This window comes from Phoenix dactylifera, unplaced genomic scaffold (genome assembly GCF_009389715.1).
Source record: "Phoenix dactylifera cultivar Barhee BC4 unplaced genomic scaffold, palm_55x_up_171113_PBpolish2nd_filt_p 001270F, whole genome shotgun sequence".
Classification (NCBI taxonomy): Eukaryota; Viridiplantae; Streptophyta; class Magnoliopsida; order Arecales; family Arecaceae; genus Phoenix; species Phoenix dactylifera.
In genome coordinates this window covers 9,341-21,014 of record NW_024068603.1, presented here as the reverse complement: position 1 = coordinate 21,014, position 11,674 = coordinate 9,341, and the positions used below count along the sequence as shown (strand labels likewise).

Below are 11,674 nucleotides of genomic sequence, written 5' to 3'. Positions count from 1 at the left end.
TCATTAGTTGGTCAATCTTATGGGACAATGCATCTACCTTGCTAGACAGGTCCATAGAATGACTTATTTCACAAATGGCCCCTTTTCTTTGAAAATTCGGGGGTGCTTGACGAGAACATGAAGCATGGTGGAGGGAGTTTTCATTAAGATTTTCAAATAATTGCCATGCTTCATGCTCATTTCGAAGCATGAAAGTCCCCCCGCATGCAGCATCAATCATATGACGGTTTCGTTCAGTCAATCCATCATAGAAGCATTGCACTAGCTGCCACTTAGGTATTTGATGATGAGGGCATTTACGGATTAGGTCACGAAATCTCTCCCAAGTTTCATGAAATTCTTCTCCCTCGGTTTGGGAGAAGCTTGTAATGGCACGTCTAAACTGGTTCGTTCTTCCTATGGGAAAGTATTTTTTAAGAAATTCCTCTTGCATTTGACCCCAGGAATGAATCGAATTGGTCTCTAAAGAATTCAGCCATTGCTTAGCTCTATTTTTAAGGGAGAAGGGGAATAATCTAAGTTTTAAAGCATCATCAGTGAAATTTTGAATCTTGACAGTGGTGCAAATCTCAAGGAATTCATCTAGGTGTTTATATGGGTCTTCATTGGTGAGCCCATAAAAAGATGGAAGCATTTGGATCACACTAGACTTTATTTCATATTGTACCGCTGCTACTTCAGGTAATCGAATGCAAGATGGGGAAGTGTAAATGGTGGGAGTAAAGTACTCCCTCAGGAGTTTGGGTTGTTCTTCAGCCATCTTAAGAGGTGGGGATGATCCTAATGTTTTGATCTTAGCTCGAATGTTCCTAAGGGTTCGTTCTATTTCAGGATCAAAAGGTAATAGGTTTTGTACTCTAGAACGACTACCGTGCATACACTAGTACTCGATCAATCAAGCATGCAATAAAAGAAAAACACATCAGTCCTTGATTTGTCCTAAAATCACTAGACAGCTCCTAACTGGTTTGAAGAGGGCACCTAAGCCTCCAATCCGGTCTAATGAACCGAGTTGACCAGGTAAGCTCCCAGGTAAGTGGAGGGGTCACGATGCGTTCGCAAAGGTCCCACTTAAAACCCACTTGCCTCGAACAGATGAACTGTCTCCCTTATAGGGACAAAGCTTGCCTAGACATCAACTAAGCCACAGAGCGAAATTGGTGCAACCTTCGGTGATCTTCGTCCTATTGAGCTCGAATGTCCCTAGGGGCCAACGTCTAATTGATTTTAATTAAAGATGACACTATGTGATATTGAGTTCACCTAAGTTGGGCAAGAGTCCGGTGATGAAATCCGGCTCTTATCTTGTTGGGGTGATTGCCCTTACTATGTGCAAATTGATTTGTGTATGTGTATCAAACATGCATTCACAATTTTGCTATAATTAAAATCAAACAATCACCACAAAATTTCAAACCAATAATTAATTTAAATAAGAAAAGTTTAGAGGTTACCAAAGGGAATTTCCCCAGCAAATAAATTTTTTTTTTTTTTTTTGCAAACCTCTACAGCATTTCCTTTCCGGCAGTTCTCCTTTTGATCATCCCAGATTTTTTTCTCGATTCCTGAAAAAAATAAAATAAAAATTAGTAAGGGAGAAAAAGAAGATAAGAAAAGTAACAATAATAGAAAATTTTTTAAAGAAATTTTTTTTTAATTTTTAAATATTTTTTTTTAATAAGAAAAATAACTATGCTAGCAATCCCCGGCAACGGCGCCAAAAATTGATCGGTTCTTTCAATTTTGAAAATAAACCACGCAATAGCACGTATCCCGTAGGATAGTGATTACGGGTGTCGGTCCACAGGGATTGGAGACAAGTTATTTTTCTTTTAAAAATAAATCAAAAAGAAGGATTTGCTAACTTGATTTAACTAAATTAATCTATGAGTACGAATTGAAATTTTATCAAAGTAAATAGATCTAGGGTTTGGAATCCACCACATAGCATTGCATCAAGGATTGTGTTCTTAGTTTTTATCTTTTGGAGAGGCATGCAATTTTGGCTACAAGCCTTTTAAAATAAAAACATAAAGAGTTTTAGGAAGATCCATCTTCGGTATAGCATGAAGTGTCTACCTAAGTATGCTAATCTAGGATGTAGCACATCTCATCTTCCTAGGCATGGATCATCTTAGACTACTTTAGCAAACATGAATAGTAAATGGCATGCTCAAGATTTAAACATCATAAAATAATGTTTCATTGAGAATGAGAATTTAAACAAACTCCAAAAAGATTAAAAGAGTAAGAACTACAATGCCCTGTTACATTGCTAGGGCTTCATCCAGCCCTAGACTAGACGTTTAGCCGCGCATGGTGGCCGGATGTCCTTCCATCTTCAAATGAAAGCCTTCACCTCCCATTCTTCCCAATATATCACAAACTATTCTCTCTCCTCCCCTCTCTCTTCTTTTTTTATTTCTTTCTCTCGGCTTTCTCCTTCTTCTTCTTCACCGAAACAGGGGTTCCCCTGTTTTCTTTCGAACCGAGCCCCCCCCTCTTTTCCACCCCACGCCCCCTTTTATAGATCAATTGTTGAAGCATCGAGAGGGGGAGGATGCGTGATTGCTGGGGATCCGATTGCTTGAGGGCTGGAATTTGGAAACGGAAGGAGGGCGTCAATCCGTGGGATCACCAGCTGCATTTGAAACGGGCGGAAGAAATGGGAGCTTGATCGACGGGAGGAAATCACGGAAGAGCTGCTGGGTCCTTGGATCACAGTGCTTGCAGACGCGGAGGCTTGAAGCGTGGGATGCATCACCGGCGGAAGAAATGGTGTTGGAGGACCACTGCAGACGGACGCTGGGAATGGATCGTTGATTGCAGCCGGCTGAGATCGTGGAGGAGTGGTCGCTGGCGGAACACCCGGGGATGAAGACGATGTTGCAGCTGCTTGGATGCGGAAGACGCCTGGCTGATTCCCTCATAGGTAGATCTGGCACGCGGCTGATACGAACTTCCATTGTTTTGAAGCGAGGGCGGAGGATCGGGCTGATTCGGAGGGTTCTCTGAGCGCGGTGATTCCGTGAATGATGGAGTCAATCCGAATGGGGAGGGAAGGTTGCGAATGCTTGGGAGGAGCTATCACGGCGTGGAGTTGGAAATCCGGAAGAGGAGATGATTAGGATAATTAGGAGAGGACGACGATGCTGGGGCGGAGGAAATCTTTTGATCGCACGGGGAAGGAATGAGGAGGGGATCACGTAGGCTCTTCCAAAACAGGGAGGGGAAGAGAGTGGGAGATGAATGCGTGGGAGTTATTATATATATTTATATTATTTTTATTTTTAATTTTTTTTTATTATTTTTTTATTTGTTTTGAAAAGTGGTTGGGGTCCACTCGGGTAGGTTGGAAGGGCTTGGTCCTGAGTCTAAAATAGAGGAAGTTTGGACACATGGAGAAAATGGGAGAGGTCTCTGTTTTTGCTAGGTCAGGAAGCTTGGTGCACACGGGGAAATATGACGTGGACAAAGAAATGGATAGCTTCATGCACATGTGGGAGAAAGTAGTCCACACATGGAACAAATTGGGACTAGTTTGTGAAATGGGTTGACTCGACCTGCACACATATTAGACTAAACTAATATAGAAAATTAAATCAAATTGCATTACCTCTAATAATGTAATGAAGAGGGGAAACACATTGTCTTATGTTTAAATTTATGCATAACAATAATAATAAGTGCCATGTAAAGTAGATAAATTTATACATTATTTGGCACTTATCACCTATATGCGATCTATTGGGTTCTAGTACCCACTAAAAAATTAGGAGTAATTTTTTGAATTAGAGGTAGAGGTTGCTAATTTGTATAAAATAGTGGAAGTACCTTTAGACTAAAGTCCAAGTCTATTGAGTTTAGTCAATTCATATACTAATAGCCAATTTTTTTTTATGCAGAAATGGCCACTAATTTGTCACTTCACTCATTGTTGGACAATGACAAGTTGACTGGTTCAAATTTTAATAATTGGCATAGAAAACTAAAAATAGTGCTAGAGCATGAGAGGATCTTTTATGTGATAATGGATCAAGCACCTGAGCAACCCGCTGCTAATGCATCAAGATCGGCCAGAGACACTTATCAGAAGTGGCTCAGTGACCGTATCACTATTCGATGCATCATGTTGGTAGCAATGAGTGATGAATTTAGTAGACGTTTTGAGAATACGCAGCCGAAAGATATCATTCAAATATTGAATGAATCATTCGGCATTTCTGACGACGTTGAGAGGTACAAAACTAGTTGTGCCATCTTCAGTGCCCGAATGAAAGATGGAACCTCGGTAACTGATCATGTACTATACATGATTGAGTTGATCGAGCATCTAAGCTCTCTTGGCTTTCCCCTTCATGATCAAGTAGGGAAGGATGCCATACTAAACTCATTGCCTAGATCAGACCGTCATTTTCTCACTCATTTTCGTATAACGAAATCTGTAGTGAATTATCACCAATTGTTGGGGTTACTACAGACGTTTGAGAATGATCACCAACTTCTTAAGAAGACGGTGAACTTAGTGGGAGGTTCATCCAAGGGTCACCCCTTTAAGAGAGGAAAAAAGAATAAAAAGGCTGATCAAAGCAAGAGAAAAGGGCAATCAGTTGCTGATTAAAGTATTTATATGATAACACCTTATAATTTCTCTATATGTGATAATTCGACCTGGGTATTAGATACTGGAAGTCCGTTTAATATATGCAATTCGTTGCAAGCACTTCAGGTCAATGAGAGATTTGGAAACAGTGAGAGATTTCTGAATGTTGGAGATGGAAGATCTGTTCCAGTTCTTGCTTTATGAAATCTCAAACTTATTTTCAATTCTCATGTAGTTGTCTTGAGTGATTGTCACTGTTGTCCTATGTTCTTATTGAATGTAATTTTTGTAGGCCTTTTGGCCATAAACGGTTATGAAATTTCAATAAAGAAATATTTTTGTGATATCATTATGAATGGTGTTACTGTAATACATGGACAATTGAGTAATGACATATAAATATTGTCACAGCCTGTTAATGTAATGTACAAGTCAAGTAAGCATCCTAGAATAGATAATATCATGGATATCTACCTTTGGCATCATAGGCTAGGTCATATTAACAAGAACAGGATGAATAGGTTAAGTCAAGAGGAAATTCTCAATGTTAATAATTGTGAATCATTAACAATCTGTGAATCATGCCAACCTGGTAAAATGACTAAATCACCTTTTACTGGAAAAGATGAACGAGCCAATGACTTATTGACCCTTGTACATTCTGATGTATGTGGGCTAATGAGCACAGATGCTAAAGATGGGTATTCATATTTCATTATGTTTACAAATGACCTTTCAAGGTATGGTTATGTCTATTTAATGAGACATAAATCTGAAGCATTTTTCAAATTGTATCATAATGAAGTAGAAAAACAAACTGAAAAGAGTATTAAAACTCTTCGATCAAATCGAGGAGGTGAATACCTCTCCAGTGAGTTTTTGACATATCTAGAAGAAAATAGGATTCTTTCCCAATGGACTCCTCCTGTACACCACAATATAATGGTATGTCAGAAAGGAGAAATCGAACTCTGTTAGACATGGTTCAATCCATGATGGGGTTTGCTGATCTGCCCATATCCTTTTGAAGATATGCTCTTGAGTCAGCCTGCTATATTCTAAATAAGGTTCCAAATAAGTCTGTAAGTAAAACACCACATGAGATGTGGACTGGATGTAAGACGATGCTCTCTCACCTTAGGATTTGGGGGTATCTGGCGTACGTCAAACATTTGAAAATAGACAAACTTGAACCCAAGTCTGACAGATGTTTCTTTATTGGTTATCCTAAAGAAACTAAAAGATATTACTTCTTTGTTGAATAACAAAAGTTGTTTGTAAGCAATAGAGTTGTTTTCCTAGAGAAAAAATTTCTTAGTGAAGGAACTAAAAGCTCTAATGTTGAGCTTAGGAAAGTTCAACATGTAGAAGATTCGACACCATCCACTGAACCAATTGAGTCAAAGTTGATTAGATCAGATCCAGAACCCATCTTAGATGCACCATTAAGGCAATCAGGTAGAGTACCACGTCACCCTGACTCTGGTTGCCTAGCTCATGTCTGATGCTATCTCGCATCTCCCTTGTATCGTCCCTGACATCACTTATGTTCCAATATTAACCTTGAACTAGGCTTCGAATGTTGAATATCTCCTCTTTCAGATTTGCAACCATCTCTGTCACGGCTGCTAAGGAGGGAACAAGCTCGGTGGAGGGAACACTCTGAGGACCTCAGAGCTCCCTCAGTAGATCATCTCTCAGATCCCTCACTATCTCCTGCCGCAACTCTCGGAGCTGCTCAGAAGATATCCGGACCTCCAGTGGCTGCTGCTGAGAAGATGGGGCAGTGGAGGTGGAGGGCTCTGTATGTGTAGGACCAGACGTAGAAGGATGGGTGGGAAGATCTGTATAGTGGTCCTGGTCATGGTCAGAGGCAGGAGAGTGATGAGTGGTTGGGTCAGATGAAGTGGATGGTCTCCGTACCCAGACTCCCTCAACTCTATGAAATCCCATCCGATGAAGAGTCCCCTCACCCATGCGATCTGTGTGACGCAGTGAGCGAGAGGGTTCCCCCTCAGGAATAGGTACATCTAACTCCCTAAAGATGAGAGTGAAAAGCATACCATAAGGGAGACTCAACCTCGGCTTATCTAGGGGTTCACAGATATATTTGTAGATAAGTTTAGGAAAGTTGATAGGAGTGTCCTGGAGTATATGGTACATCAGGGCTAGGTCCCTCTCAGAGATAAAGTCAAACCTGCCAGTCTTTGGGAAGAGAGTCCTAGAGATGACACTAAGGAGAAGCCGCATTTCAGCCGACAGCTGATTTGCGAACACCTCCTCTATGGGGGACTGTGGAGGACTCCCTAATACTGCCGTAAGGGCCTCAGTCCTATCAAGGGGGGGTGACTGGAAGAGATCCCTTCTCGAGAAAGATGGAGGACTTGAGCAATGGAGTCCTCCGAGATGAATACAGGGACACTCGCTACGGTTCCCTGGATACCACCACTACCTCGGGCTACAGTCCCATAAAATTCCTTAACTAACCCCGGATAAGTTGGGAGGTCTAAGGAACAGAAAAATTCTAGCCCTTGTACCCTGAGACGATGCCCTAGGGTGAAGCCTTTCCGGGAGAGAAAGTCAAAGTTGACTTTCCTCCCGGTGGGGACTGCCCTCCCGGCGCACGGACGCGAGGGAACCGGCCTAGGCGGGGAAGAAACCGGAGGTGGTGGCCTCGCGGGTTCGTTCCGAGCCTTTGACCGTCGCTCGGCCCCGCTCGCAGAGATAGGTCTCTCCGGCTTGGGACAACTGCTTTCCTAGGCATTTTTGACCTAAACGCGGGAGAAGGACTAAGAAAATGGAGGAAAAACTCGATGGAGAAGACCTAGAATGGGTCGGAGACGAGGTCGGAGACGGCTCTAGGATTTTGGAACAGTGTCGGCTGTGAATAGAAGTGAGGATTGAACATTTCGATTAGGGTTAAAAAATCGGATTCCCGACCTCGAGTCGACTCCAGTAAGTCGTGAGTCGACTCTACCTCGAGTCGACTCCAAAATATGCGCGAGTTGACTCCCCCATGAGCCGACTCTAAAATGTATCCGAGTCGACTCGAACTCTGGCACACACCCAAAAATCTTGTTATTTTCGTGCCACAAGAGAGAGTTATGGACTTATCCAGGATTTAAGAACTGATTTGATGATCATAGATAAGAAATCTTATGTCCACCATGGACTAATCCTCAAAATCTATGAACTAGAGGAGAGTATCACTAGAATGGATCAATCACTCCTAACCCTCTTCTAAGTATGCAAAATCGATCTTCACTCAGAGGTTTTGTGAAGATATCAGCAAGTTGATCATCAGTACACATAAATTGAAGTGTCACATCACCATTCAGTACATGATCTCTTATGAAGTGATATCTTATCTCAATGTGTTTAGTTCTTGAGTGATAAATTTGAATTTTTAGTTAGATTAATGGCACTTGTATTATCACAGTTAATGGAAATTTTATCTTGTTTAATGTCATAATCTTCAAGTTGTTGTTTAATCCACAAGATTTGAGCACAACAACTCCCGGCAGCAACATATTCGGCTTCCGCCGTAGATAGTGCAACCGAGTTTTGTTTCTTGCTAAACCAAGAGATTAAATTTTCTCCTAAGAATTGACATGACCCGCTGGTGCTTTTTCTATCAAGTTTACAACCAGCAAAGTCTGAATCTGTATACCCTATTAAGTTTATGCTAGATTCTTTAGAGTACCATAAACCTATATTTTTTGTTCCTATTAGGTATTTAAAAATTCTCTTAACTGCAATTAAATGCAATTCCTTAGGATTAGATTGATATTTAGCACACATGCATACACTAAACATGATATCAGGTCTACTTGCAGTGAGATATAATAAAGATCCTATCATACCTCTATACATCTTTTGATCTACTGATTTACCTGATTCATCTTGGTCTAGTTTGCATGATGAACTCATGGGTGTGCTGATTGACTTGTTTCCTTTCATATCAAACTTCTTAAGCATCTCCTTGATGTATTTAGCTTGATTGATGAAGATCCCTTCTTCAGATTATTTGATTTGAAGCCCGAGGAAATAGTTCAGCTCTCCCATCATGCTCATTTCAAATTCACTCTGCATTAGGTCAGCAAATTCTTCGCAGAGGCGATTGTTAGTAGCACCGAAAATAATATCATCTACATAAATCTGAACTACTAACATATCTTTATTTTTCCTTTTTAAAAACAATGTTGTATCAACGTTCTCTCTAGAGAATTCATGGTCTAATAGAAATTTGTTAAGTCTTTCATACCATACTCTAGGAGCTTGTTTCAAACCATAAAGTGCTTTGTTTAATTTATACACATGATTGGGGTATTGATGATTTTCAAAACCAGGAGATTGTTCTACATACACCTCCTCATTAATATACCCATTCAAAAAGGCACTTTTTACATCCATTTAAAATAATTTGAAATCTTTAGAGCATGCAAATGCTAGTAACAATCTAATTGCTTCAAGTCTGGCTACAGGAGCAAAAGTTTCATCAAAGTCTATACCTTCTTCTTGATTATAGCCCTTTGCTACTAGTCTAGCCTTGTTCCTAATCACGATTCTATTTTCATCCAGTTTATTTTTATATATCCATTTGGTTCCTATTATTGAGTATTCAGAGGGTCGTTCAACTAGGTTCCATACCTTGTTTCTAGTGAATTGGTTTAGTTCTTCTTGCATTGCATTTATCCAATTTACATCATTTTCAGCTTCTTCTATGTTTTTAGGTTCAAAGTGTGAGACAAATGCTAGATGATTATTTAAGTTCCTAAGAGATGCTCTAGTTCTAACAGGTTGAGATGGATCATCTAAAATTAATTCTTTAGGATGCCCATGAGCATACCTCCAAGCTTTAGTCAGCCCATGATCCACAATTGCCTCTTGGCTTGTTGATGCATTTCCAATTAGCTTTGGTTCATCTTCTTGTAATGTCATCTCATCTATCTTTTCTTCAAGAATTTCTGCATCATCATCAAGAGCAACTTTCTTGCTAGAAGAGATATCATTAGTATCATCAAAAACAACATGTATAGACTCTTCAATAACAAGGTTTCTTTTGTTAAATACCCTATAAGCTTTACTTGATGTAGAATATTCCAAAAAGATACCTTCATCAGATTTAGAATCAAATTTACCTAAGTTATCCTTGCCATTATTATGAATGAAACACCTACATTCAAAAACATGAAAATAGTTTACTTTGGGCTTTCTATTTCTCCCAAGTTCATAAGGTGCTTTTTTTATAATGGGTCTCAATAAAACTCTATTTAGTATATGACATGATGTATTAATGGCTTCTCCCCAAAAATACTTAGGGAGGTTACTTTCACACAACATGATTCTAGCCATTTCCTCTAGGGTTCTATTCTTTCTTTCTACAACTCCATTTTATTGTGGTGTCCTAGGTGCAGAGAAATTATGAGTTATCCCCTTTTTACTACAAAATTCGTCAAATAGATGATTTTCAAATTTCGTTCCATGATCACTCCTAATAGCTATAACTGAAGCATTTCTTGAATTAGTAACTTCCTTATGAAATTTCTTAAACACAGAAAATGCTTCATCTTTATGAGCTAAGAACATGACCCATGTATATCTAGAAAAATCATGTACAATGACAAGGCCATACTTGTTTCCACCAAGACTTGTAGTTCTAGTTGGTCCAAATAGATCCATGTGTAGTAGTTCAAGGGGTCTAGTAGTAGTGACACAATTTATGGATTTAAAAGAGCTCCTAGATTGTTTGCCATATTGACACGCTTCACAAATTTTATTTTTCTCAAATTTTAGTTTTAGCAAACCTATTACAGAATCTCTTTTAACTAGTTCTGATATTGTATCCATACTTGCATGACCTAACTTACGGTGCCATAGCCAACTTATATCATTAGCCTTAGTATCACTAGCTACTAAGCAAGGGTTATTTTTGGCAAGATCTTCAAGATCTACTACGTACACATTTCCACGTCTTATTCCTTTGAATACTAAGCTATTGTCAATTGAGTTGGTTATGATGCATAGGGTTGGCTTAAACAGAACATCAAAACCCCTATCACATAATTGACTTATGCTAAGTAAGTTATGCTTAAGACCATCTACAAATCGTACATTATCAACAAAGGTTGAGGAGGTGATTTGTACTTTACCTATACCAACGATGTGACCTTGGTTATTGTCTCCAAATGTCACTGCACCTCCCTTTTTAGGCTCAAGGGTGAAGAATTGCTCTTTGTCACCCGTCATGTGTCTTGAGCAGCCACTATCCAAGTACCAATAATTTTTGTCGACCTTGGCTGCAAAACACTCCTACATAAGGAAATCATACAATTTTAGGTACCCAAGTTTTCTTGGATCCTTCATGGTTAGTAATGTTGGTTCCTTTTGGAACCCAAACCTTTTTAATTTTTCTTTTAGCTTTTTCTTTTCTATGGTCACACACATTAGCTTTATATCCTATTTTTCCACAGCAAAAATAGGTTATATTCTTAATTTTGCTTTTTCCTGCTTTCACAAAAAAATTACTAAGGAGCTTTTGCTTATTCTTAGGTTTATACCCTAAACCAGCTCTATTAAACACAGCTCGTTGATTATTAAGTATCATTTCCAATTTTTCATAACTATATGTAAACTTTTCTACGAAAGGTTTGTATTTTTCAAGTTCTTGTGCTAACTTTTGTTTTTCTGTTTTTAGTATGTTTAAGTCTTTTGTGAGATTATCTCTTATAGTTTGTTTATCGTTTTTAAGTTCTGAAATTTTTTTGGTTAGTTTTTCGTTATCTTTAATTAAGGTATTAGTTTTTTGAATTAACATTTGCTTGCTTATTTTATGTTCTAAATTTTCTTTAATGATAAAATCCTTATCCTTAATTAATTTATCATATTTATGGAAGTGAGATTGATTGGTTAGTTTTAGCTCTTTATTCTTAAGATTTATTGTCTTATATTCATCCATTAATTCATTAAACGCATCATACAATTCATCAATCCCACTTTAGTTCTTTACCATAACCATACATATATTTTTTACCCATCTCATAGTAAAATCTAAATGCGTTTCAGATGTTA

The 11,674-nt window shown here is 38.8% G+C and overlaps 1 non-coding gene across 1 annotated transcript; it reads left to right on the top strand.

Moving 5' to 3' along the window:
• Window positions 1-278: 278 nt before the first annotated feature.
• Window positions 279-384, top strand: LOC120108316. Its single transcript, XR_005509714.1, has one exon. It is a non-coding gene; the product is annotated as a small nucleolar RNA R71 (small nucleolar RNA).
• Window positions 385-11,674: the final 11,290 nt, after the last annotated feature.